The 27,028-nt window shown below is 47.7% G+C and overlaps 1 protein-coding gene across 3 annotated transcripts in view; it reads right to left on the bottom strand.

The window, feature by feature from the left end:
• LOC140425199 (uncharacterized) overlaps positions 1 to 27,028 on the bottom strand; it is a 385,575-nt gene that overhangs the window by 245,198 nt on the left and 113,349 nt on the right. Inside the window, exons 3-4 of one of the 3 annotated variants that reach the window (XR_011947789.1) lie at positions 19,076 to 19,190; positions 17,981 to 18,981 (exon numbers count right to left, since the gene is read on the bottom strand). The exons of 1 other annotated variant lie outside the window; for it this stretch is intronic. The gene's annotated coding sequence lies outside the window, so the exon portion shown is untranslated. Of the gene's footprint in view, positions 1 to 137; positions 414 to 17,980; positions 18,982 to 19,075; positions 19,191 to 27,028 lie in introns of those variants that run through there. One more of the 3 variants, XR_011947788.1, reaches the window with a different exon arrangement.

The following is a 27,028-nucleotide window of genomic DNA, read 5'->3' as shown; positions in this document are numbered from 1 at the left end:
AATTACCAGATAATGTGGCGTTTCTTGTGGAAAAATAGGTCTCATTTGATTACTTTAATAATTGTGGCTCCAAGTGCGTAAGGAGGTTGCAGCAATTGTTTAAAATGGTCTGGAATTAAAGCAAGGCCATGCCAGGATATGTGTAGTCTGTTTTATTAACAAACTTATACAGGAAAATTCTGAGCTTTCAAAAGACAGCTTTTTCAGACCTCATTTTTTTCTTAATTTTACCACCTCATTTTGATTATGGATACACAACAGTTGGCCCATTTCAATTCAAATTAACAATAATCCATGTACAGATCGTATTTTCCAGGCAATTAGACTATATGGGTGAGGCAAAGCACTTTGAGTTAATAAACCTCAACTCTGCATCTGTTCCCATGTCCAGTCTGTTGTAATTTTCTTTCACTCTGCCAGAAGAAATCAAAATATCTTGTGTTAGTACAAAACTTGGACTTGTAGCTGTGAGAACACGTAAGAACGTTTGAAACATCTTTTAATCTGAGGTGGTTGAAAAAAATCATAAACAACAGCTGAAGCATGTGGCACATACAGCACTCGTCCTGTTGTGACAGCCAGCACTATCAGCGTCAGTCAATTATCTTCACAAACGCCTCTTGTGCTAATGAGCACTCACAAAAATCACCAGACTTTTCTGGCAAGGAGAAAAGATCAGTTTCATTGCTTGCAGAACTAATTCAGCGCACAAAAGTGGAGGCTCCACCATCGCTGCCTCTTTTACTGCCCCTTTTGTGCTCTCTTTTGATGTGCACTGAAGAGATCGGCCTATGTTTGGGGCTCTTCATCTCCAGTTCATTGCCTGCCATTAACATACATATCCATATGAAAAGTTTGGTAAGTCACTAACAGCTGTCCAGAATGGAGTTTCAGAAATAAGGAGAAAAAAGGACCAATTCCTTCTTAAAATGGTGACAGAACCTTTTAGCCCTTTTTGGCAATGATATACCTAACCATTTAAAGTGTCTTTCACTCAGAAAGTAACAGGCATAATACAACATTCACAGGCACAGCAGCTTCCATCGTTGCAAAGCAGTCATTATCCAAATTCAAAAAAGTTAGTGAGATCCCATGTCCATTTGAACTTTCACCACCCCTATCACTAAATAGCTGTGAATTGCATTTTCTCTGCTTTTTTTTTGAAGAAACTGCAACCTTTTAGTCAAGTGCACCCCACTGAAAAGGTAACTGCATGATTTCCAGTTTTTTCATAGACTGACAGAATGAAAGTAAATTGACAGTCAGGACAGGCAGCCAGGCATGAAGCCCACTACAGTAGTCATTCAGGAGACAGGAAGATTTACATCAGGCTACTGATGGGCTGTCTGAAATTGCTGCTCGTGAATAGTTCCAAACTGCAGTGAAGTACCCAGAATAGAAATTCAACGTATCCAGCGAGAGAGGGGAAAAAAATGTTTTCCAGATGATTGCCAACAGTCTTCTTGGGCACTGCTGGATGACTTTATCACATGTGGCTGTATTAAACAAATAGTGAATAACTGGGCGTTATAATACTATGCAATATGCAAGGCTTCCACAACTCGTATGCCATGTGTATCCAAGAAAACCTTCTGCATTGGTCGTAACCATTCAAAGATTTGTCATTACTTGAAATACGAACATGTACAATATACTTTCATTCATGTAAGCTAGTCTCCAACATGTTTTCAAGCACATCCTACTAATTTATAAATCCACCTCCTCAGCCCTGTCCACCCTACCCCCAAAGTTCATGACCTTTGGGTCATAATTTACAACATGTAGCACCCAGAGTTTTCTAAATCTCAGTTTGAACTTGGATGGATGAATTTGTGTCCAATTATTAAGGTTCTGATGTGCTACTAGAAGGGCTATTACCAAAACCAAAACGCACAGCAGGCTACAAGTTACTAGTGCCAGCAACGTTTTTTCTACAATTGATCCTCCAGTCATATATCAACTGCTTGTGTTACTTTTAAACAAGAGTTCAATCCCACTTGTTGCTTCCTTTTTTGATCTTTCATAGTCTTTCTCACAAGCATCTCTCCCACATCAATCATCCAAGCACTTCTGCCTATCATTATCTGAAAATTAAATCTTATTTATTATACATCCTGTTTGTTGTCTTTTTTCAAATTCCAGCATTCATTAAAAAAAAAGCCTAGAATGACTTCTTAAACACATTTCTGTCTTTGCTGCAATTATACAAACTGCAGCTGTGATTAGTCCGCCACAGGGGGAAAAGAAAAAGACACCCTTGAATCAAAATGGAGGGACCTGACTGTGTATTATTGTCTCTCAATGCTGAAGTTTATTGCTGAGACCTGCTTATCCACTTGCACTGCAAACCATGGGAACTGCAGTCAGGTGGAAAGTGATTCCCTTCTCTGCTTGATAGCCCTAAGTATCGTAAGAGCAGCTAAACCCACTGAAACCCTTTCCAGTAACTGAGACATTAAGGATAATCTTTATGAGAGTTTTGCATGAGCCTTCTGTTTGTCTGCTGTTGTTAGAAGTGGAGTTAATGATGAGCTTCCACTGGTTGCCTTTCCTCCTAGGCCAAAAGCGCCTGTTTAACTTAAGTACCTCCTCCCTCAAGCCCTTGGGAAACCACTCAAGAGGGATTTGCTTGGCTCAATGTTCATGACACATAATGAAAACAATTTTACGCTGCAGAGGGAAGTATCAGGCAATTACTGACGTGACAGCCACCTGCAGAAGCGAGCCCTCGGCTGGAGCATTGGGCTGTTCATGAATATTTTATGGTGTGATGTTATTCTGAATGGCTGGGGCAGGTGAAGGGGGCCGAGGGTGTAAGTACACAGCTGGAGGCTGTGTAGCAAGCCCTGTTTCTCTGCAGCAGTCCATAGTATAACACCAAGAAGATTTTTGACCCTGGATGAGTCTTTGCAAAAGTAGCAAGAGTAAAGGAAAGATGATGTGACAAGTCATGGTGGGCACTCCTCAGAAAACTCTTGTTGGCCAATTTTACACATCATGTCTCACTTGAAAAGCCACTGTATCAACTCTTTCAGAGGTTTGTGATATAATTTGCTAACTTGAGGTCTGAATTGTGATTAGAAAGGCAGTTCAATTACGCCTGACCTCTGACCTGGTTCAACTGTTACCCGATCCTTGTTGTATTCTGTAATAAGGAAAAGTTATCATAATTTATCTGCATTGACATTGTGTACTATAGTTTAAAAAAAATAGGTTTCAAGTTGTCTGAAGAGATAGAAAATCTGGGTATCAGTATTATCAGTTGTATGAATTTGAATGCTAATGTGTTCAACCACTATTGGCACGCATCTAACAATAAAAGGGCGTACTTGCCACACCCTAATGTTAGAAGGAGGAGGTACTGTTAGAGTAAGCCTATTGTTGTACATAACGAAAGATTAAAGATCAAAAAAGGAGTATTGCACAAGATTATGATTACTCGTGTGGAATGCTTCAAACATTACCTAATTGTTAGCACAGGAAAAAGACACAAAGTGCAGCAGTTAAATTTCTAACAATTGGCAGCCTTCTATTTTTCTGTATTTATTATTAGGAGCACAGCCAGTCGAGTGACCTATTTGTTAAGGTTAAGCCTATGTGAAAGGAGAATAACAACACAAAGGCATTGAGGACAGGGGAAAAGCATCTGAGTATATAAAGGATCAAAACAAATGGAGATTTTGTATAAAATATGGTGGATAAATTATCGGGGTGGCCTGCAGAGCTGAATGATGCTGGAAAAATTCCCTGCTCAGACAGTGTGATCCGAAGAAAATAAAGCAAACCATAATGTGGACTCCATGAGCAATTGCCTCACAGTGGCCATTTATTTCGGTTTCTAATCTCCATCAGGTACTAAAATCTGGAGTTATCAGATGGTTAATTGGTCTTCACCATTTGCACTTTGGAGAGAAGAATTATCTGCCATGAATGCCCTGCATACAAATGGGTATCCTTGGAACAATGTTATTAATAGAGCAACATAGGAGCAAAACACATGAATAACCCAAACCCACCAAACAAAGATCCTTACAGAGTGCATTCTTACACTCCCCGGCCAAATGTAGAGTAGACCGAATGAGGATTTCATGTATCTTGTTTGAAATGACGGATTAATGAGGAATCTCAAATGAAAATGACAGTCAGGTTTAACAATGGAAGTAAAATAAATATGTAACACAGGCTAATTAGCATTGTCTTTCGAACACTTGTTTTATCCCTTTCACTCAAAATGTTTTAACCATTGTTTTGGCTCAGAAAATAGAGCAAATGGTCAATTCTAATTTTTTTTATTTCCACAGTTTTGGAAAGATTTGAGCTGGTAAAATTATTTTCTCAGATGTTACATTCTGCAGAAAATAAATTGAAGCTTAATAAGGAGACTACAAGTCACAAATTCTTTGCAGGAAGAAGTCCCTATTACCTATGCCATTTATAAATAGGCTGATGCTGTGTCAGAAGTTGAAGATAGCAAGATAGGAGATGGAAGCTCTCATTATGAATAAGGTTGAGAATTCATTCACAAAATCAAAGGATTTTTCAAACTGGATATTAATGGAAATATAGATTATATTAGATACAAGGAGAGGAAAGAAATCTGCTTCAGCACAAAATGCCATAGAAAGTCATAATGCATCTCAGAAGAATTGCTGTATTGATAACCTCTTGCAACAAAACGTACCTCCATGTGTACTAAATAGGACTTCACAGCCATAAATAAAACATTTTAGAAATGCTCATTTTCCTGTGGTGCGATTTGTCAATTTCAATGTCAATTTTAAGAATTCAAATTCAGCTATGCACCAATCTCTGGATATGATGGCTGATTTAAATATCTTTCAGCAGATCTATCACCAAAGAGATGACTAAAACAGCTAAAACAACTGAATGGAACAAAGCTAATCACATCATACTAATTATCAAAAACTATTCTGATGATAAAGCCCTTTAGTTTCTATAAATTTCAAAGATCACATTGTACTGAGCTGTTAACCTTAATCAATCCCACAAAAATAACACCAGTGAAGGAAAATTCTGTTTGAATTTTTAACAAATTGCCTATGTTTTGATATTCATTAAAAGCAATGTATATTACGATTTTATTTTCTATTGTTCATTTCCTTTTCTATTCTTCTTCATAAAGAAAAGATATTGCTGCACCTGGAAGAAACACTATGAATGCTGACAAATACAGATCTTGGGTATACTCTCCAGAGATGCACTTGAGCAGTGAAGGAAAGGTGACCCCTGTTTATTTTTATATTGTTTTTTCAACTCTTCTCATGCCACTGATCTAAGTTGATAACATTGAAAACTTACTGGTACCTTACCAAATAGCCATTTTCATATATGTGGCTTAATAATGAGACTATTTGACTGTAGGGTGCATCACATTGAATCCTGTCCTGACTTGACAGCCATACAAGTTTACTTTCTGGTATGGATATTGGAATGATGAGCTGTTGGAAAACTATCCAATTCCCCCCTTTTCCAGGTCACCAATGTTCAGGTCAAATGTTACCTCAGCTGAGTTATGCCAGTTCAAAGCCGGGATCAATGAGATCTATAAAGCTCAATAGCATACATTGGGCTGGATTCTCCGATTCTGAGTCGATGACCCCACGCCGGCTTGGGAATGGTGGAGCTTTTACGCCAGAAAAAATGGCGTAAAACGACCACAAACCCTCTTTTTTGCTGGGGGCTAGCATGTCAGCAGCGTAGAGCACTCGGCTGTATCTGCCGATACGGCCCAGGGAATTGCCAGGTCCGTGGCCACGCATGAGCACGGCGGTGGCCTGCAGTGGCCACGCTGTGCTACACGGCGAGGTCACTTGCGGACCCACCCTGTGAAATAGTGCCCCCCTTTTGGATGGCTCGCGCGCCCCAGACCACCCCCTCACAGTGCTCCCAGTCCCTGATAAAGTCACCCCCTGCCCGCGGATCAGCCCTCCCCCGACTGTGGTGGCGCTGGACTGAGTCCGCAGCCGCCACACCGAGTTCCCGACGGATGAGACCACACAGGACCGACGCCGTCAGGAACCCGGCCGGTTGGGCGCGGAGTATCGTGGGGCGGGTCTCAGGCAACGTCCTGAAGCTGTTGATACGTCACGCAGCGTACTCTCCAAGTACGCCGCCTTGGAGGAGGCGGATCATCGTGAAAGCAGCGCGGCCCCCAATTCTGTCGGGAACTTTGAATCTCCGGCTGATCTCCGAACGTGATTCTGGGGTTGGCGACCAGAGAATCCAGCCCAGTGTATTTACCTGCATAACCACTCAGTTTTCCATATAGCTAGGATGGCATTGAACATAAACCCTATTTGTCCTAACAAATCTTGCCCTTTCCACGCGTTTGCTCTAACTGCCCACCTTATCATATTTCCTCTCCAAAACAGACCTACTTTGTAACCTCCCCGATAATATATTTTGGGTTGACTACTGTTCAGATAGAAAGGATCTGATTGACTTCCTTTCCACCTCTCAACTTCTTGATTTTTAACTTTCTAGCTTTTGGCTTTTCACCATTGTAAACAATTTTATTGGATTAACTGTTTCCTCATACTCCTCAACACTTCAATAACGTCACCTCAAAATCTTCTGCTCCCCAGAATAAGCCCCAACCTTGCCCCCAGAGGAAGCTGGAGTACAAAATCTGATATGAAATTCTGGGGTAGATTTTGTCCCTGAATGGATTTTGGGTTACTGACAGGTGGAACGTGTGGCTCGTCAGTCATTCCATGAGGATTTAAATTGCCCCAATGAGTATTATGGATGCAGTGGGCAAGAGGGATGAAAGACATCAACATGGATGAACACACAGAAAAACATTAGTGATCTCACTGGTTTATTCACTTTCTGCACAATTCAATGGGAAAAACAGCATTCATGGACAGCAGAAACCTCGTAATGATGTAATACAAGATTAAAGGGCAGTCTTCATGAAAATATTGATAGAAAGGCTGTTTAGGAAGACCTTTAACAATGATTATAGTACAATGGAGAAGAAGCAACAACATTAATTAAGGGGAATATACAAAATGTTAAATGTATATATACAAGTAAATACATGTTATTAAGTTGTGTAATATCAAGAGTTCCATTTCAGTTCAACAGAATCATTTCTAACCAGCAGACTTCGATAAAAGGAGCAAAAATTATGATTAGGAGCGCAAATAGTGGTCTAGTGCTATACTAGACGACTATTTCAAAGCACATTTGAATTTTAAGGATGTGTTTGAATCAGCATTGGAGCTGTGTGCAGAATGTCTTAAATTTAGTATCAGAGCTGAATAAAGAAAACTCAGTAAATTTGGGGGGACTTTTACTAGGCCACAGAGTTGGGTTTAGAGTTGAGGGAGGTAAGAAAATTAGAAAAAAATGAGGTCAGACGATGATGACGACGTATTCTCGTGTCCTCCCACTTTTACTGGAGGCGGCATCTGTGCGCTGAAGACAGCCCACTTGGCAGCAGCGGTACGCCAATTGAGATTGCTAATGAAGCAATTAGCAGGTATTTTCCAAGGGCAATGGAATTTTCCCAGAAGCCCTCAGGGCCCCCTGCAGTCTCTGCAGCTTGTCAATTCGCAGGCGGTGAGTGCGCGGCAGGAAGTCATGGAGATAATATGCAAGCTGAACGTGAAAGGTGCAAATCGGCAAATCTGAAGCCATCCGCAGTCAAAGGCTTGCAACTGTCCAAATATTTCCTGTAGACTGATATCACGGATAGTGCCAGTGGCAAAGAAATGGCCGCCGTTTCCTCCAACCATTTTGTGCCTCCATTTCATACCGCCCCCTCTCATCCCATTCACCTCAGAGGCACCCTCGCTGCAACACAAGGAAGGTTGCTGGCTGCCCTTGCAAAAGTGTGCAAAAGTATGACTCTCCTGCCTCCTCAACCTGCCCCTAATTGGATGGCAATTGCCAAGGCGCCTTCGGAATGAAACACTTTATGGCAGATTGTGCAGGCCGTCCTGCTGCTGTGGTGATTGGGCTCGTGACTCACATATGGCTCCTTCCTCCAGAAAAAAAAAAACATAAACTGGGAAAATTCAGCCCGTTGGAGTTAAGGCAGGAAATAAATAAATAATTGCTGTCAGCTCTGAAAACAGGAGCTGCACATTATCCACAGGATTATTTTGTCTATCTAACAAAGAATGGATTTATCACCATAAAAGTCAAGTTTGTCAATTCACATATCGAAGACTGAGATTTTAATAGGAGATTCAAGTTCTAGTTTCGAAGGATTCTCCTACATGCAAATTTCTAAACTGATCCTAGTTTTTTGCCAATGTGCCACTGGTGAAGCTAGATCCAGATTAACTCACAGCATTTCAGCATGGAATTCACAAAAGAGTAATATGTTTTTTGAACAATTGGATTGAAGGAGCTATGTGTGCGAAAGTTATTCACCATACTTATTGTACAACTGTTTTGCATGACTCCTTGATCAGAGATCACATTTAATAAGTCAGATAGGTGAAAATGAATTCCTGAATGTGTATTAAAATATAGAGCAAAGCCAGAAAGACTGCAGTTTTCAACAATTCGCAAACACTTACAGGGAGAAATTCCGATATCTTAAGCAGAAACAGCTATTTTCACTCTTTATGCTGATCAACCGTTTAAATTATGGCAAGAGATTGGGAGAACCCCACAGAATTTCCAAGTGATGTGTTTGTATTGTATTGTGTGGAACTTAGAACAAAATCACCTTACTATCTTGAAATCATAATGCATTAATTTTTATTTTCATTTCAGATTTTAAAGCCTTCAAAGCACATACAACAACTGGAAAACAAACAGACAAGCACCAACACATTAAGGAGGAATATATGGCTGAACAATTAGGATTTTCATCTAACGAAAAGTTTCTAACATGAACAAAAATAATTAGCAGTCACTTGCCCAATGGCATTGTGGTTAAATACACCATTGCCACAATTTCCCCCAAAATGGCAAACGTGTCAATCTCGGCGCGAAAACAGGTGAGATTCCCGCCGGCCCCTGCAGCACGATCCAGAGTGCAATTTTTAGGCACTTTGCAAAAATTAATTTCCCCACGTGAAAACTGCCGCACCTGAGGCGCTGCATTTAAACGGCTTCACAGCACTTCACTCAAGCCAGGAGGATGGCAGCAAAGAAGACAGCTCCTCCATTCATGGAGGGGGCTTTCACCCATATGCTGGATGCTAAGGAGGAGAGACAGGCAGCAATGTACCCTTGGGTTGACAGGAGATCCTCCAGCAAGATAACAAATCCTCCCTGGAGATGCTCGCAGCACTGATCAGTGACAGCAGCCTGCCCAGAGGACGGGGTGCAATGCCGCAAGAAGATTTGGTTTTGCGAGGGTAATTGCTCCCTGTCTCCTGTCTGCACACCACCTTTCTGTTACCTCTCAGAATGTCACCTTGATCTCATGAGCTGCCACCTAGCAGGACCCCAGTACCCCACCGCCCACAAGCTTCCTCCCACACCCTGATACTCCTCGTAAGTATCCCTGCTTATGCGCAGTGCTGACATATGCCAGGTATACACGACATCTGACCCGTCAGGCAACCAGCTAACATCATCCCCATTTCTGTTCGTGCAGGATAAGCTTGCTCACAACTGCCATGAATGAGAGGAGATGGGCAGTGGGATGCCTGAGCTGAAATTCCTGACTCCTTTTGAGGAGAGAGCCCTGGAGCTCACAGGAGGGCAGCAGGAGTGGGCCTGTGCTGACAACGAGGTGGGCCTGCGGGATAAAATTGAGGAATCTCTACATGTTCATCCAGGTGATGAATCTCACGTGAGTTCTGTGTTTCCCAGACCATTGACCTGGCCATGTGCTAATACCATGTTTCTTTCCTTGCAGGAACATCGCCCGCTCAGCTTGGCCTGTTCACTAGCAGTGTCCCACCGCCCACTCTTCACATGAGCTCGGAAGAGATATCTAAACAAGACAGCGAAGAAGCATCAATGCTATCAACCACACCATCCACCAGCACAGAGACACACCTCTGTTGGCGATATTAACAGATAGGACTCGGGCATGATTCTGTGAACCCTAGACCTTCACCCCTAATCCCCCTCTCGCGTCAAGGGACAAAGGAATGTAGGGCCGAACTTCACTCGGACATGTGCTGGGGAGTCAGCCTGCTGGCAGCAGACACACAGGCGTCGGACAAAAGCAGCATCTGAGGAGCAGCACAGATCATTCCTCACATCATCACCCTCCTGCAGTGACTGTGATGGTGACAGTGAGTGGGTGTTCTCCATGACTGCAACGACATGGCTCAGGTGTAATACAGTCTCCGTCATAAGGTGGAGTCTTTGACAGCAGATGGTGACAGATAGCACCATGAAGGACACATGCACCTGATACACCCTTGGTCTTCTTCAGCGGCTTCATGCCCCTACACAGCTAGTGTGGCTTCCAGTCCCTCATCCTACCCTGTGGCCCCCTGGTCTTGTTCTGCAGGGTATTCCCACCGAGCCGCAATGTTGCTGTTGGAGGTTTTGTTCCTCCAGCGCTGTGATAAGTAAGGTAGCCAACTCCACTGGTTCCATCTCAATATCGATCGGAATCCTGCAAGGGATAAGCGAGAGAGAGCCAGGTTGGTGTCACAGCTGCTAGCCATTATCTGGCCTGACCCATTGGCCTTTCTGAACTGGAAGCAGCCAGCCTCAGAGCTTCGCCGGCTGCGATCACATACTCACAGCCCTCCCATCTCCAGAACATATCCGGCCCTGGCAGATGGCCTCACCCACTTAGACTCACCTGTAGTCTTCCACCTGGGTCTTCCCTCCCTTAAGCTCACTACCACTGGGAGTTCTTACAGGAGGATCATCTGCTCCCTCATCCTGACTGGCCAAGGTCAACTGGGCAGTTATGTCCACCTTGCGGGAGCAGCTGGATCCTGACTGGCAGATATTGGGGTCTTGACAGAGAAGCGACCCCATTGCCTCTGGATCCCGTGCCACCAGGTTTGGAACCTGAACCATGAGGATTTATCCAATTCCTCGACTTTGAAATTGTGCTGACATTGCTAAGGGTTAACGATTGATGGCCAATTGGTTCTGCTGCACTATCAATTACGACGAGACGAGAGTAGAGAGTAATCAAGGCTTTATTAAGCAGAGATGTGTTGCCTCCTGCAGCTGCTGCCGAAATGGCTGCAGCTCGGTGAGCACACACATTTATAATCCGCCTACTGGGCGGAGCCAGCAGGCAGGGATCTACCCCCGTACCTGTAGTACAGGGGCCTTACCGTATTACTTCTCATATACATAATATATACAAACAGTGGTGACTACCACATTCACCCCCTGTTAAAAAAGAGTCCAGCGGGGGCGGTGGAAAAACTATTTACATGTATGTGAGCATTTGTAAAGTGTACAGTTTAGGGAAAGTTCACAAATTTAGCCGGTCGGCTGCCTTGATCCTCCGTTGTGAGCGCCGCAGTCCCGGTGGCGATGCAGGTGCCGGCTTGGTCGCCGGTGACTCTGGGAGCGTGTAGTCCTCATCTTCATCCCCGGGTGGTACCAAGGGGAGGACGGATCATCCTGGAGCGGGGGCTGTGGTGAGGTGCGCTGGGGGGAGGATGGGTGGTGCCGGGGCAGTTAGGGGGGGGGGGGAGAACCAGCTGGTGCCAGGGCCCTGAGGGAGACTGTGTCTTGGCGGCTGTCGGGGTACGCTACGTAGGCGTACTGCGGGTTTGCATGGAGTAGCTGTACCCTCTCGACCAACGGGTCCGCCTTGTGGAGCTGCACGTGCTTGCGGAGGAGAACGGGTCCTGGAGCTGCCAGTTGCATTAGTTGCAGTGCAAAGTAGCGATCGGATGGAGTGGAGGGCATCAGGGAGTACCTCCTGCCAGCAGGCGACTCGAAGATTTTTGGACCGTAGGGCAGCACGACGGCCTTCCAGACCGTCCCGTTCTCCCGCTCCACCTGCCCGTTTCCCCGGGGGTTGTAGCTGGTCGTCCTGCTTGAGGCAATGCCCTTGCTGAGCAGGAATTGACGCAGCTCATCACTCATAAAGGAGGATCCCCGGTCGCTGTGGACCTAAGTGGGGAAACCGAACAGGGTGAAGATGCTAATGAGGGCCTTGATGACTGTGGTTGACGTCATATCGGGGCATGGGATGGCGAAGGGGAATCTGAAGTTTTCATCGACCACGTTAAGGAAGTACGTGTTGCGGTCGGTGGAGGGGAGGGGCCCTTCGAAATCCACGCTGAGTCGTTCAAAGGGACGGGAGGCCTTCACCAGGTGCGCTCGGTCTGGCAGGTAGAAGTGCGGTTTGCACTCCGCGCAGACCTGGCAGTCTTTGGTGCCCACCCTGACGTCCGCAATGGAGTAGGGTAGGTTGCGGGCCTTTATGAAGTGAAAGAACCGGGTGACCCCTGGGTGACAGAGACCATCGTGTCGGTCCACTTGTGCGCTGGCACATGCACCTCGGGATAGGGCATCGGGGGGCCCATTGAGCTTACCGGGGCGATACAAAATCTCGGAATTGTCGGTGAAGAGCTCCATCCTCCACCTCAAGATTTTATCATTTTTGATCTTGCCCCCCTGTGTGTTATTGAACATGAAGGCAACCGACCGTTGGTCAGTGAGGAGAGTGAATCTCCTGCCGGCCAGGTAATGCCTCCAATGCCGCACAGCTTCTACGGTGGCTTGGGCCTCCTTTTTGACGGAGGAGTGCCGAATTTCGGAGGCGTGGAGGGTGCGGGAAAAGAAAGCTGGCTAAGGATGGCTAAGCGGCTGATGCTGAACACGCACTTCTCCTTGATATACGTAAGGTTCCGGTGTTTGGCGGTGTGGAGAAATTTGGAAAGGTTAGCGTCGTGGTCCTGCTGGTCGTGGCCGCAGATGGTGACGTTATCCAGGTACAGGAAGGTGGCCTGCAGTCCGTACCGGTCAACCATTCGGTCCATCTCCCGTTGGAAGACCGAGACCCCATTAGTGACGCCGAAAGGAACCCTAAGGAAGTGGCAAAGGCGGCCGTCTGCTTCAAACGCAGTGTATTGGCGGTCCGCCTTGCGGATGGGGAGCTGGTGGTAGGCAGATTTCAGGTTCACTGTAGAGAAGACCCGATACTGTGCAATCTGATTGACCATATCAGATATGCGTGGGAGGGGGTACGCGTTGAGCTGCGTGTACCGATTGATGGTCTGACTGTAGTGAATGACCATCCTGTGTTTCTCCCCAGTCTTTACAACTACCACTTGGGTTCTCCAGGGGCTGTTGCTGGCCTCGATGATGCCTTCCCGCAGTAGCCGCTGGACCTCCGACCTGATGAAGGTCCTGTCCTGGGCACTGTACCGTCTGCTCCTGGTGGCGACGGGTTTGCAATCCGGGGTGAGGTTTGCAAACAGGGAAGGTGGGTCGACCTTAAGGGTCGTGAGGCCGCAGACAGTAAGGGGTTGTAAAGTCCCGCCGAATTTCAGAGTTAGACTTTGGAGATTGCACTGGAAGTCCAGGCCGAGGAGCAAGGCAGCGCAGAGGTTGGGGAGGACGTAGAGCCGGAAGTTGCTGACCTCTACGCCCTGGACGGTGAGGGTGGCGGCGCAGTACCCCCGGGTCTCCATGGAGTGGGGTCCGGAGGCCAGGGAGATTCGTTGGGTAATGGTGTGTACCGTGAGGGAGCAGCGCCTTACCGTATTGGGGTAGATGAAGCTCTCCGTGCTCCCGGAGTCGAGAAGGTAAGGTGTCCTGTGCCCATCGACTTTCACAGTCATTGTCGCGGTTCCGAGGTTGTGTGGCCAGGACTGGTCGAGCGTGATGGAGGCGAACTGCAGCTGGTGTTGGTGGGCCCCGGGCTGGTCGGCGGCGGTTGTGGGCGATGAGTGGCTCGATGAGGTGCCCGACAAGCTGGGGTCCTGAGGCGCCGTCCAAAATGGCGCCAAAGATGGCGGCGTTAAAGATGGCGGCGCCCACGGGCCGCACGAGGTCTGATGGGGGGAAGATGGCGGCGCCCACGGGCTGCATGTGTTCTGATGCGAAGAAGGTAGCGGCGCCCATGGGCCGCACATGGGTTGCGGGGATGAAAATGGCGGCGCCTATGGGTCGCACGTGGGGGGTGCAGGAACAATGGGCCTGGTTACAGCGGCAATCGACTGGGCCTGGCACACTGCACCGAAATGTCCCTTCTTCCTGCAGGTCTTGCAGATTGCGCTCCGTGCCGGGCAGCGCTGCCGGGGGTGCTTTGTCTGCCCGCAGAAAGAGCACTTGGACCCCCGGGGTTGGCTGGCTGCCGCGCGGCACAGGTTTGGGTTTGGCTGGGGGCGGTCGCTGGTGGGGTCCATGATGTCCAGGAGGGGGGTGCCGTGCGGTCGGGGCGTACGCTTGTACATTATGGGAGGCTACCGTTAGTGAGGTCGCGGGTTGCTTGGTCGCCGCGAGGTCGAGCGTACCCCTTTATAAGAGGCGCTGCCGGATGTACGCCGACACCCATGCCCGTAACAAAAGCGTCCCTGATTAGGAGTTCGGTATGTTCAACGACCGAAACTGCCTGGCAATCGCAGTTCATCGCCAGGGGGTGCAGGGCACGCCAGAAATCTTCTAATGACTCACCGGGGAGTTGTTGCCGCGTGGACAGGAGGTGCCTGGCGTAGAGTTTGTTGATTGGCCGGGTGTAGTTCTCTTTCAGATGCGCCATGGCCCCAGTGTAATTGGGCGCGTCCCGGATAAGGGGAAAAGTATTGGAGCTCAACCATGTATACAGGATCTGGAGTTTCTGTGTTTCTGAGGGTTATTATGTCGCTGATCCGATGTAAGCTTCAAAGCCAGCTAGCCAGTGGTCGAAGGCTAACGTGGCATTGTCTGCTTGAGGGTGTAGCTGCAGGGATCTGGCTTGATGCGGAGGTTCATCACTGTAAAATCTCTGCTTAATAAATTGATGCACTATCAATTACGATGAGGCGAGAGTAGAGTAATCGAGGCTTTATTAAGCAGAGATGTGTTGCCTCCTGCAGTTGCTGCCGAAATGGCTGCAGCTCGGTGAGCACACACATTTATACTCCGCCTACTGGGCGGAGCCAGCAGGCAGGGATCTACCCCCGTACCTGTAGTACAGGAGCCTTACCATATTACTTCTCATATACGTAATACATACAAACAGTGGTGACTACCACAGGTTCCATGAGCAAGAGTCTCAAGAATGTTAGAGGGCACAATTGCTTTCTGATTCAGGAAGAGTCAAAGGTAATAGGCATCCTTCTTAGTCAGGCTGCACGATTCAGAGCTCTTCATTGCTGTGATGCTTCAAACTAAAGCCTCCTAAACAGTTACTCCATATGTTGAGTCCCCCCTGCTCCTGGCTTGCCACTATGCTGCTATCTCTTTCAGGGTCTTAGGCCTGGCACCAGAACGCTCATCACACCCCACCCCATGTGCCCTGAAGCCGTCCCCGCCCTAGACTCCTATGCCATAGACTGCATACTCACACAACACAGGAAGCAGAATTACACAGCACCAAAAGCAGACTCCAGAACCACGGACCCCAACCTGCACCTGAAAGCTGACCTCCTCTCTCTGTCACCAATACCCCTCTCCCACCCCTGCCCTGCCTCCTAACCCCCTCTCCCCCATTCAACCCCCCCCCCCACACCCCACAACCCCTCACCCAGACACCCTGACCGGACCGAAAAATACATGTAGATAAATGAAGTCAGGATTGGACTGCGAGGGCCTTTTGATCAATTTGCCCATTGACATTTGTTGTGTAAATTCAAAGTGTAGCGCAGTGGTTAGCACTGTGGCTTCACAGCGCCAGGCTCCCAGTTTCGATTCCTGGTTTGGGTCACTGTCTGTGCGGAGTCTGCACGTTCTCCCTGTTTCTGCGTGGGCTTCCTCCAGGTGTCTGGTTTCCTCCCACAAGTCCCGAAAGACATGGGCGGGATTCTCCGACCTCCCGCCGGGTCGGAGAATCCCCGGGGCGTGCGGCATGAATCCCGCTCCGGCGGCAGCTGCCGTATACTCCGGCGCCGGTTTTCGGGCGGGGGCGGGGTTTACCACACGCCGGTCGTGGGCTGTTGGCAGCGGCCCCCCTGGCAATTCTTCGGTCCCCAATGGGCCGAGCGGCCATCGGTTCCTGGCCAGTCCCGCCGGCGTGAAATGGACATTGTCCCTCATGGTGGGACCTGGCTGGTCGGCTGTCTAGTGGAGTCCTCGGGGGGGGGGCGGGATCTGGCCCCGGGGGGGCCCCCAAGGTGGCCTCGCCTGCGATCGGAGCCCACTGATCTACAGGCGGGCCTGTGCCGTGGTGGCACTCCTTCCACCCGCGCCGGCCTCTGTAGGGCTTCGCCATGGCCGGCGCGGAGAAGGACCCCCCTGCGCATGCGCAGGAACACGACGGCCGGTCTGCGCATGTGCGGAACCACGCCGACAGTTCTGCGCATGCGGCAACTCGCGCCGGCCCTTCGGCGCCAGTTGGCGCAGCGCCAACTCCTGCGGCGCTGGCCTAGCCCGCAGAAGTGCGGAGGATGCCGCAACTTCCGGTTGGCCCGACGACGGATTGGTTTGCACCGTTCTTGGCGCCGGCGTCGGGCCATCCCGCCAATTGCGGGAGAATCCCGCCCATGCTGTATGGTGAATTGGACATTCTGAATTCTCCCTCTGTGTACCCAAACAGGCACCGGAATGTGACGACTAGGGCATTTTCACAGTAACTTCATTGCAATGTAAGCCTACTTGTGACAATAAAGATTATTATTATTACTAAATGAAGCGTGGCCTCTTGCATGAGGTATTAAAGAGTTACTGACACACCCCGTGGCAAACCTCAGTAGGAATGAGAGGAAACGAGAAGCAAATAGAATAATAGACCAGTTCAATGAGATTAGGGAAAAAAAGTTCTCAGTGAGGTTAGTCAATCTAATGAATACAATGTGGGTAATCACATTGATCAGAAAAAAAAAGTTAAGTGTATCAACAAAAGAACTGAAGGAATAAGACTAGGCCATTTGGTCCTTTGAGTCTGCTCCGCCATTCATTAAGATCACGATCTTAAGGTAAGATAGTGTAAGATTGATTCCAATCCTTGAAGTAATTTTCTGCATTGAATCTAACAGCAGAGAAGGTTTCTCATGTCTGTGCTGCCTCTTTGAAAATCCAAAGGAGTTCCACATCCTAGCTCTTTCCCCAGTGTCCTGCAATCTCTTTTTCTTCCACCACTCGTTTCAGCAGCGTATTTCAGATCATAATAACTCACTGCAGAAGAAAGTTGTCCCCTTTCTTTTTTCTGCCGATGATTCTCCCGAAAGATTTCTTTTCTTAAAATTTAGAAGTACCCAATTCTTTTTTTCCAATAAAGGGGCAATTTAGCGTGGCCAATTCACCTACCCTGCACATCTTTTTGGGTTGTGGGGGTGAGACCCACGCAGACACGGGGAGAATGTGTGAACCCCACATGGATCCGCGGAAGGGATCGACCCGGGTCCTCAGCACCTTGAGGCAGCAATACTAACCACTGCGCCACCATCCTGCCCGGAAAAATGTCTAAGTTGGGTAGCGAGCGGGAATTGCCGCGAGCTTCCTGGCGCTTGGCCCAGCGAGGCTAGCAGCGTAATTCCACTTAACGATGCCTCAAGGGCTACTCGTTACAAACGAAGGCTCGCTAGTTCATTCATAGAATCATAGAATTTACAGTGCGGAAGGAACCCATTTGGCCCATTGAGTCTGTACTGGCCCTTGGAAAGAGCACCCTACCTAAGCCCACACCTACACCTTATTCCCGTAACCCCACCTAACCTTTTTTTTTGGATACTAAGGGCAATTTAGCGTAGCCAATCCACCTATCTTGCACATCTTTGGACTGTGGGAGGAAACCGGAGCACCCGGAGGAAACCCACGCAGACACGGGGAGAACATGCGGACTCCGCACAGACCGTGACCCAAGCCGGAAATTGAACCTGGGACCCTGGAGCTGTGAAGCAACTGAGATAACCACTGTGCTATCGTGCTGCCGGCACCGCTCTCACCAGCCCCCCACTAACAAGTTCGATCAGCACTTAAGCTGCACTTGCTCAGCCAACTCCAGTCAGCTCACAGCAATGCGCCGAGGAGACCAGCCCCAAGATTTGGGGATGCTGACCCTGGGAGGCTGCTAGACGCCGTGGATGCCAGGAGGGATGCCCTGTTACCCCGAGCAACCCGGAGAGTCACCCACAAGGTAGCCATTGCTGCCTGGGGTGAGGTGGCAGCAGCTGCCAGCTCGGGGAGTGTGACCAGGTGGACTGGCCTCCAGTGCTGAAAAAAGGTCAACGACCTACACTGGGCAGCATGAGTGAGTAGACACCAACCCCCCTGTGGTGATATGCATTTACAGATCAATATGTATAGTTGTCTATCAGTGCACATAGTTATTGGTACAACCTCCGCCCAACAGGTGGAGTTATAGGTCCATCATGCGACTCGAGACACCTGCCAGTTGGGGTAAGTTGCATAAGAAGATAGTCACACTTAGAGTAGCTCCAGGAGAATTCATTGAATTAATTTAGTAGCCATCGTCTGTATTATAGTTTGATAATTATTCACGTATTTGTTAATAAATCATCTGAAGAGTTGAACTACTATATATTCTGTGTACATAATTACAATGGTTATATCACAGAACACAACATGGTACCAGGAGTGCAGAACACTAAAAGATAACAATGGAGGGAGCAAAATAGGCTGAAGAACATAAAGAGAAGATTCTTCCGCTGATCTGGTGAACTACGGCCATCTGCAACTCAACGCAACAAAAGAATGTGAAATTTGAGATGAAGGGTTTGAAGGCACCCCACCAGCTTCAAGTCTTGGGTAACATAGATGAAAATTGTGTTCAAGCAGCAATTTAGACTCTATGTTGGAGCCCTTCGCCTGCAGGCACAGCCTGATGAGAGGCGTATTGCGTTGCTTCTCACGATAGCAGATCCTCAAGCAGTAGAAATATACAATATCTTCGCCTTTGACAGCAAACACGAAAGCAAAAGCTTTGATGCAGGAATACAGTACTTTGACCTACCGAAGAAAAATGACACATTTGAATGTTATATATTTTGTACGTGTACCCAAAGAGCAGGAGAATCTGTTAATTTGTTTGTTACCGACTTACGGTTGAAGGTGCAGGCGTGCAATTTTAATACTCTAAACTCGTCGAGGATCCGCAACCAGATAGTGTTCGGCGTATCAATGACAAAGTACGTGAGAGGTTATTGGGGGAAGAGGACCTGAAATTAGAAAATGCTATCAAGATCTACCATGCATTAACTCAAGCCAGATTGCATATGTCAATTCATCACTATTGTGCATTCCTTTAGATACAGCCTTGCAGGCGTCCTTGCCTAAATAGTACTCCTATGCAATGGTAGTCCAGTGGCGGGTGGTGGTACCTTGCTGACTTTCAGTGGAGGAGACTGCAGATGCCCCTGTAGGATGACTTCATGTAGTTCTGTTCCAAGAATGTCCAGCTGTGACTGCAGCAGCTCAACCTGCATGTTGTAGCCTGGGCTGACTGGGTGACAAGCCACAGCAAAGGCATTAGGGTGACAGTAGAGAGAGAATGAAGGTGTCATCCTGAGAAAGGGCAGAAGGTTCATGTTCCATGGAAGCCCAAAGTTTAGCAATAGCCAGTGCATTCAGCCATTTCTTGACTTAGGTTTGATGTTCTGTGTAGCCTAGCAGGTGCGTTTAGTCACGGGTTTCCTCGCGCCCACAATGCCGAGACGCACATGGCTATTCAAAGCAAGTTGCATTGTATAAGGGGCCTCAACGGGGAACACGTGGTCGAGGCCGCACACTGCCCTGTTTTGTCCAGTGGGGAGCTCTGCTCGCCGGAATTTCCCAATGGCGTCCGGATCTCTGAGGCCACCAAAGCGATCTCTGAGCTCCCCCAGCCCAAATGCACTATGGGAGGGTTACCCCTCACCCCACAATACTCACACAAAGCACCCCCAGCCCAATAGGACGTGTGTACAAAATGCCAACTTGATGCCCTGGCATTGCCCATGCCAGCTGGCAATGCTACCTGGGCATCACCAGGCTGGCACCCAGGTGGCACCACCAGGGTACCAGATTGACACTGCCAAGGTGGCCAGGTGGAATCAACAGTGCCAGAGCACCACTCTGCCCAAAGGGCATGCAGCTGGGGGCCTCCAATCCCCTGGGTGACCCCCACAAGTGCCATTCCATCTGGTCCCCGTTTGGGGGGACCAGTGCTGAACGGCACTCACCCAAGGTCGACGAAGCAAAAGGGGTGAATCCGAAAGCCTCAGGTACATTGGGAATCTGCACATTAACGTGAGACTCATCGCATGTCTCACAAGATCGCATCGGGTTTCGCAAGGCATTGCAAGCTGGGTAGATCCTGGGAGCGGGGCCTCCCAGCTTTTACTGGCCATGCTACACCGCAGCGTGTTGCTTTTTCGGTGCAGCATGGCCATTAGATTGTGTCCATGATGTGAATTGAATTGGGTGAATACTGGCATCTAGGAACTTCAGAAGGAAGCTGGGATGGATCATTCAATCATCATTTCCGGGGGAAAATGGTTGTAATTGAATGAGCTTTTCCTTTTGCATTGGCATGCTTGGCTCCCTCATCATTGTGTATGTTGATGTTGTGAAGCTTCCTTCTCCGGCTAGTTGTTTAATTGTCTGCTGCCATTCATGACTGCAGCATGCGGGACCTCAGAGCTTTGATCTGATCCATTATATTACATGCAAATTCCATCTTCAGTAGATATGTAGTCCTGTAGTTTTGTCAGGTTGGCACCTCAATTTTAGATTTTGATCCTGGTAAGCCCTCACATAAACAGGGCTGGTCGCCTAGCTTGATGGTAATTGCAAAGTGAGTGATGTACCAGGTTTTGAGGTTACAGATTGTGACTACATACAAATCTCCCCCTGCTAATGGCCCATGGTGGCTCATTGATGAGCTGCTGGCTCTGTACTGTATCTTTTCAGTCAGCACAGTGGTAGTGCAAAACGAAGTAGAAGATGTCCTCAGTGTGAAGATGGGACTTCATCTCCACAAAGACTGCAGTGATCATGCCTGCCTATACTATCATGGGCAGATACATCTTTTTTTAATTCATTCACAGGATGTGGGCATTGTTGTTTAGGCCAGCATCTGTTGCCCATCCCTAATTTTCCTTGAGAAGGTGACAGTGATCTGCCTTCTTGAACCAGTGCAATCCCTGAGGTGAAGGTACATTCATAGTTCTGTTAGGAAGGGAGTTCTAGGATTTTTACCCAGCGATAGTAAAGGAATAGCAATATATTTCCAAGTCATGATAGTGGCTTGGAGGGGAACCTCCAGATGATGGTGTTCCCATGTGTCTGCTACCCTTGACTTTCTGGATGATAGTGGATATGGGTTTGAAAGGTGCTGTCTAAGGAGCCTTGAGGAATCCCTGCAGTGCACCTTGTAGCTGGTACACACTGCTGCCACTGTATGTTGGTATTGGAGGGGGTGAATGGTTGTGGGAGGAGTGCCAATCAAGCGGCTGTTTTGACTTGGATGGTGTCTACCTTCATGAGTATTGTTGGAGATGCACTCATCCAGATAAGTGGAGAATATTCCATTATACTCTTGATTGTGCCTTTGACAGGCTTTGGGGAGTTAGGATGTGACTTATTCATCCCAGGATTCTGTAAGCCTACTTGTGACTATAAAGATTATTATTTATTATATTATACGATGCAGTTGGTGAGCTTATTTAAAGATGAATTATTTGACATTTGTGTGAAGTACTCAAACGTCTGGTGACATTGCAACCAGGTGCTTGGTTCGCGACTCCGAGCATAGACCACCATAGCTATCTACTTCCCTCTGCCTTTGTATAGTTTTTTCTGGAGGGCCATCTGATGCCCTGTGCATTGAGCACTTCTCTTCTCTTGTTCACGTCCTCTACTAACATGTCTAGAGAAGCATCAGGGAACTTCTGCCCCATTGTGCCATAGTTCTGTGTTCTTTTTGTGCACACTCTTCTGCACCTACTCCAGTCAGAATTCTCTCAGAAAAATGCAGATTAGCTTTAAATGATGCTCGCTTTGAACAAACTTGGGCCCCCTGCTGAAATGTACAGTAAGGTGACCAACCATCCCTCATTATATGGGATTGTCCAGTAATTGGGTCCACTGTCCCGCATCCCGGATTGCATCCTGTTTTTTGTGTAATTTGGACTTTTAAATCTGGCGCATGTGTAACAGGCCCTCTGCTCCTGTTTATGTGCGTGCTCTTACAGATCTGGCATCATCTCCCCTCTTCCCCCTGTTCTCCCATTGGTGGCATACCCTCTCAACCCTCAAACTAATAGACCACAATGCCAGAGTGTCCCTTAATTTTCTCCATAGAGTTTTTCACCCTGGTGTTAAGATGCAGAGTGTTGTGTTTGATTCTTTGTATTCACGAAGGAATCCACCAAACACTGTGACTTGTCCAGACCAGAATCTTTTATTGAATCTTGTGTGGTAAGATAGCAATCTGACACAGTGCATGTTATCATGGAGCCTCCTTATTACTCCTCTGGAACTTGCACCTCGCACTGACCATTCACATGTATGTCTTATTACCCTCTCAATCTTCTTCTGAAGATGGCCATATGTGTCTCCCCTTAGATCGGAATCACAGGTTACATGACCTTGGCCTAGAGACTGCATGATGTGTCTGTACCGCCACCTGCTGGTTGGAGGTCACACATTATCCATGTATGAGATAGCCCAGAGGCCTATCACTACATCCCCTTCCTCACAAAACATTAAGATAATTTTTTTTTACAGGTAACATTAAACGTTATGCATTCGGGCAGCACGGTGGCGCAGTGGGTTAGCCCTGCTGCCTCACGGTGCCGAGGTTCCAGGTTTGATCCTGGCTCTGGATCACTGACCGTGTCGAGTTTGCACATTCTCCCCATGTTTGGTGTGTTTCGCTCCCACAACCCAAAGATGTGCAGGTTAGGTGGATTGGCCACTCTAAATTGCCCTTTAATTGGAAAAAGAAATGAATTGGGTATGCTAAATTTATTTTTAAAAACGTTATACATTCATTACATGTAGCTGGTAAAGTGAGCGCGTTTTCCTAAAGTGTCCATAAATATGCTGTGCCTGACAAGCATCCATTTCCTTTGTACAGCCCTCATTGTTTCGAGTTTATCATAGAATTTACAGTGCAGAAGGAGGCCATTCGGCCCATCGAGTCTGCACCGCCTCTTGGAAAGAGCACCCCATCTAAGGTCAAAACCTCCACCCCATCCCCACAACCCAGTAACCCCACCCAACACCAAGGGCAACCCTGGACACTAAGGGCAATTTAGCATGGCCAATCCACCTAACCTGCACATCTTTGGACTGTGGGAGGAAACCAGAGCACCCGGGGGAAACCCACGCACACACGGGGAGGATGTGCAGACTCCGCATAGACAGTGACACAAGCCGGAATCGAACCTGGGACCCTGGAGCTGTGAAGCAATTCTTGCCCACCTCGTCAGAAACTGGTTGACTTGTCGGCATCTTGCTTCTCTTGCGCTTCGCCCTGTGCCTTTGAAAGGTCTGTGTCCAAGACTGCGATTCTTGTGTTACTAGTCGCTTTCTCATCCACTTTCTTGCTTGATGTTGCTTGCTACTTGCGACTGATTTTGTTGGCAGTTGGTTGGTTGCATGAGGTAGTTCCCCCAGTCTTCTCTTTATTCTCTTAATTTTTAGGGCACGGTCTCTCTTGGTTTTGTTTTTTTTCTTTGTAGCAGCCTCTAGCGTGGCAATGGTTGTCGTTGTGTGTTGTGTTGTTTACAGAGGTTTAGGCATCGCATCATCTCTGGGTGGGGTAATCACGCCCACTTCTGCGGCCTCATCGACATGCTGGATTACCTCGGTTTCTAGTGCCGGCATGAAGGATGGAACTGGGGTTGTCGGTTTCACCTCTTCTTGGCGTGCTGGAGCAGCGGTGACTTGCTCTTCATCACTGGAGATGGCGAGTTGCCTACCATAGCAATCTCCATCTTCATTTATGTCCTCCCATTCGTCATCGGTGTCGTCGACTGCTTGGGAGTAAATTACCGGAGCCGCTTGTAAAGGGTCACCACATACCTCCGAGGCCAGTTTTTCCAAGATTGGGATGACGTCTTGCGTCTCTAGTTTATTCAACAGCTGATCTTCGGTTGTATCAGCAGCTTCAATTTCTAAGTGTGCCATCTCCAAACTCCCACTCTCCATAGAGTCCAGCACGGTCTGGGCGTCCCCCGTGACCACCTCGTTATTGCTTGCAGACCACCGGAGCTATGCCACTGGAGCCTCATCTGTGCTGCTGGAGAAGAGATGTACAAGCAGCTCATAGTGTTCATTATCCGTCTCACCTTCCATGTCATCACTTTATGCATTATCTGCGATAACGTCAAATAGATATTCATAGTAATCGTCCTCGGATTCAGCATCATCGGCAGTCTTTTCACCTGAAAAATATAACTTTGCATGCGGAATTATTTGTTTACGAAAGCGAGTGCCAAGCTCAAAATCAGCCTTTTGTTTGGCAACCAAAGCTTGATTTAAAATTCCACCCTGTGGAACTTTAGTGGTACTGAAGAAATTGAGGAACGATTCATTGGATATGGTTCTTGTCATTCTTCTCTGTGCTCCGACACCTGTACTTTGGTTTAGTTCGAATTGTTCTGACTGTAACTTTTTTGTCCTCCCTCCAGTCGATTGTGCAGCCAGTGCAGCCGATGATTTGTGGTTCAGCAAAGAACGATGTCAGCGGCCGCAAGTCCAACTGATACACTTTAGTGATCACCTCATTCGTGAAGTACTCATTAGGCCCGAATGTAAACTCCAGAGTGAAGCTCCACGGCTTTCCATTCTCTGCCCATTTAACACTCACACCTCGCAGTAGCAGTAATACGGGTTCATTGTGTTCTCGTATCATGCCATTGAGCCTGTGCACATTCTTCAAGACTGTTAACCAGAATTGCAGAATGCTCACCGGCATTTCTGTCCCCTTGTCTGATTTGTGTTCTCCACTAGGATTTCTTCTAAATCCTCATACACCGTGCACACTGTAATGCCTTGCACTGTGACCAGCTATCTTCTAGAATATTTTGCCGCTAAACTAGATTCAAGGATTCACACGATTTTATCCCAAGTACTGAATCCATGTCCATGTCTACAATGTAAAAGAGTATTGCGTGCTTCATGCCTGCCACTGGGAGCACTAGTTCACAAACATCATAGGTCTCCAGAGTTCTTGTTCCGAAGTCTATCATCAGCCCTGGCTGATCAGCAAAGTCCCGCTGTATGTTTAGATTTTGCAAAGCATGTCGACTCATGAGGTTGGCCGTCGCTTTAGGGACAAAGTCACAACGAATGAAAGCATCATTCAGCATTACCTTTGATTTGAGTATGGACGTAAAGGTTTTCAGAGTTTTCTTATTATCTTCATTCTTTCTTACGACTTTGTTTTCATCTTTGTTTCTCGCTGCAATGAGATTGAGGAAAAACTGTTCTTCAGTATTTATCTCATCTACTGCATGCACCGCTCGTGCATGGTTCATGGTGGAACGTACAAAACATTGTTTTACAAATTGCCCAACATGGCTGCACCTGGAACAAACTTTTCCAAAGCCCAGACATTGCCGCGGGGCATGTTGAGTGCCATACTTTTGGCATAAGTTGGCAACGATGGCTCCTGTCAACCGCTTAAAATGGCCACATGCACTGAGACCACGTATCTTCATGACGTGCGTCACAGCACTAATGGTGCTGGCTTCTCACTCCATGTTGGCGCCAAAATATTTTGAGCAGAGTGCGCCTATTCTTTGTGCAGCTATCTTGCTCGCCTGGCAAATCACTGCTTTTTCCAGCACCAAATCTTCCTCCCGCAATAATGTCGCCCAAAGCTTATCATCAAGTAAACCAAAGACAATTTGGTCACGGATTAATGAAGATTGCAGGTCACTGAAGTTGCATGACTGGGCCTTCAGCCTCAAGCCCTCAAAACTGTCAAATTATTCACCAGGTCTCTGGGTACGCTTACGGAACATATAGCGCTCAAACGTTTCATTCTTCTTAGAGGAACAATGCTTATTGAAGTGCTTCATCACTTCATCAAATTTCTTGTGATCTTCCTCATTATTAAACACAAACGAGTGTACAGTTCGAGCGCTTGTGCACCTGCCACTGTTAGCAGCAATGCGATTTGCCTTTCATCAGGCTGGGTCTATAGAACAACAGCCGAAACATAAAGTTCAAATTGTTGTTTGAACAGCCATTGCTATCTTTAAACATTCAGCACTCGTGGTACCATGTTGTGTTTGGTCCTTTGTACTTCACGAAGGAATCCACCAAACACTGCGACTTGTTCAAACCAGAATCTTTTATTGAGTCTTGTGTGGTAAGATAGCAATCTGATACAGTGCACGTTATCATGGAGTCTCCTTATTATTCCTCTGGAACTTGCACCTAGCAGTGACCATTCACATGTATGTCTTATTACCCTCTCAATTTTCTTCTGATGATGGCCGGATGTGTCTCCTTTTATAGCGGAGTCACAGGTCATATGACCTTGGTCTAGAGACCGCATGGCGTGTCTGTACCACCATGTGTTGGTTGGAGATTGCATATGTTCCAACGATATAGCCTATAGGCATATCGCCACTTGGAGCAGCATGTTTAATGTTGGCTTTGCACAGCTGTTATGTAAAGTAGCAGGAATAGGCGGTGGAATTCTCCGTTCCTGAAACTAAAGCCGGGATTCTCCCTTCTGGGGACTAAGTCCCACGCCTGCGGGAAACCGATGGCAACGACTCCGGCGTCAACGGCCCCCCAAGGTGAGGAATTCGCACCTTTCTCCGGGGCTAGGTGGACGCCGGAGTGGTTGGCGCCGCTCCAGCCGGCGCCGAAGGGCCGGTGCGGGTTCACGCATGCGCGGAATGGCCCGCATGATTCCGTGCATGCGCAGACCGGCTGGCGTATATTCGCGCATGCGCAGGGGGTTCTCTTCTCCGCACCGACCCCCGGGCAATATGGCAGAGCCCTACAGGGGCCCGGCGCAGAAGAAAGAAGTGCCCCCATGGAACAAGCC

The sequence above is a fragment of the Scyliorhinus torazame genome, chromosome 6, assembly GCF_047496885.1.
Source record: "Scyliorhinus torazame isolate Kashiwa2021f chromosome 6, sScyTor2.1, whole genome shotgun sequence".
Classification (NCBI taxonomy): domain Eukaryota; kingdom Metazoa; phylum Chordata; class Chondrichthyes; order Carcharhiniformes; family Scyliorhinidae; genus Scyliorhinus; species Scyliorhinus torazame.
Note: the sequence above shows the minus strand (reverse complement) of the source record. Positions and strands in the feature narration are given on the sequence as shown.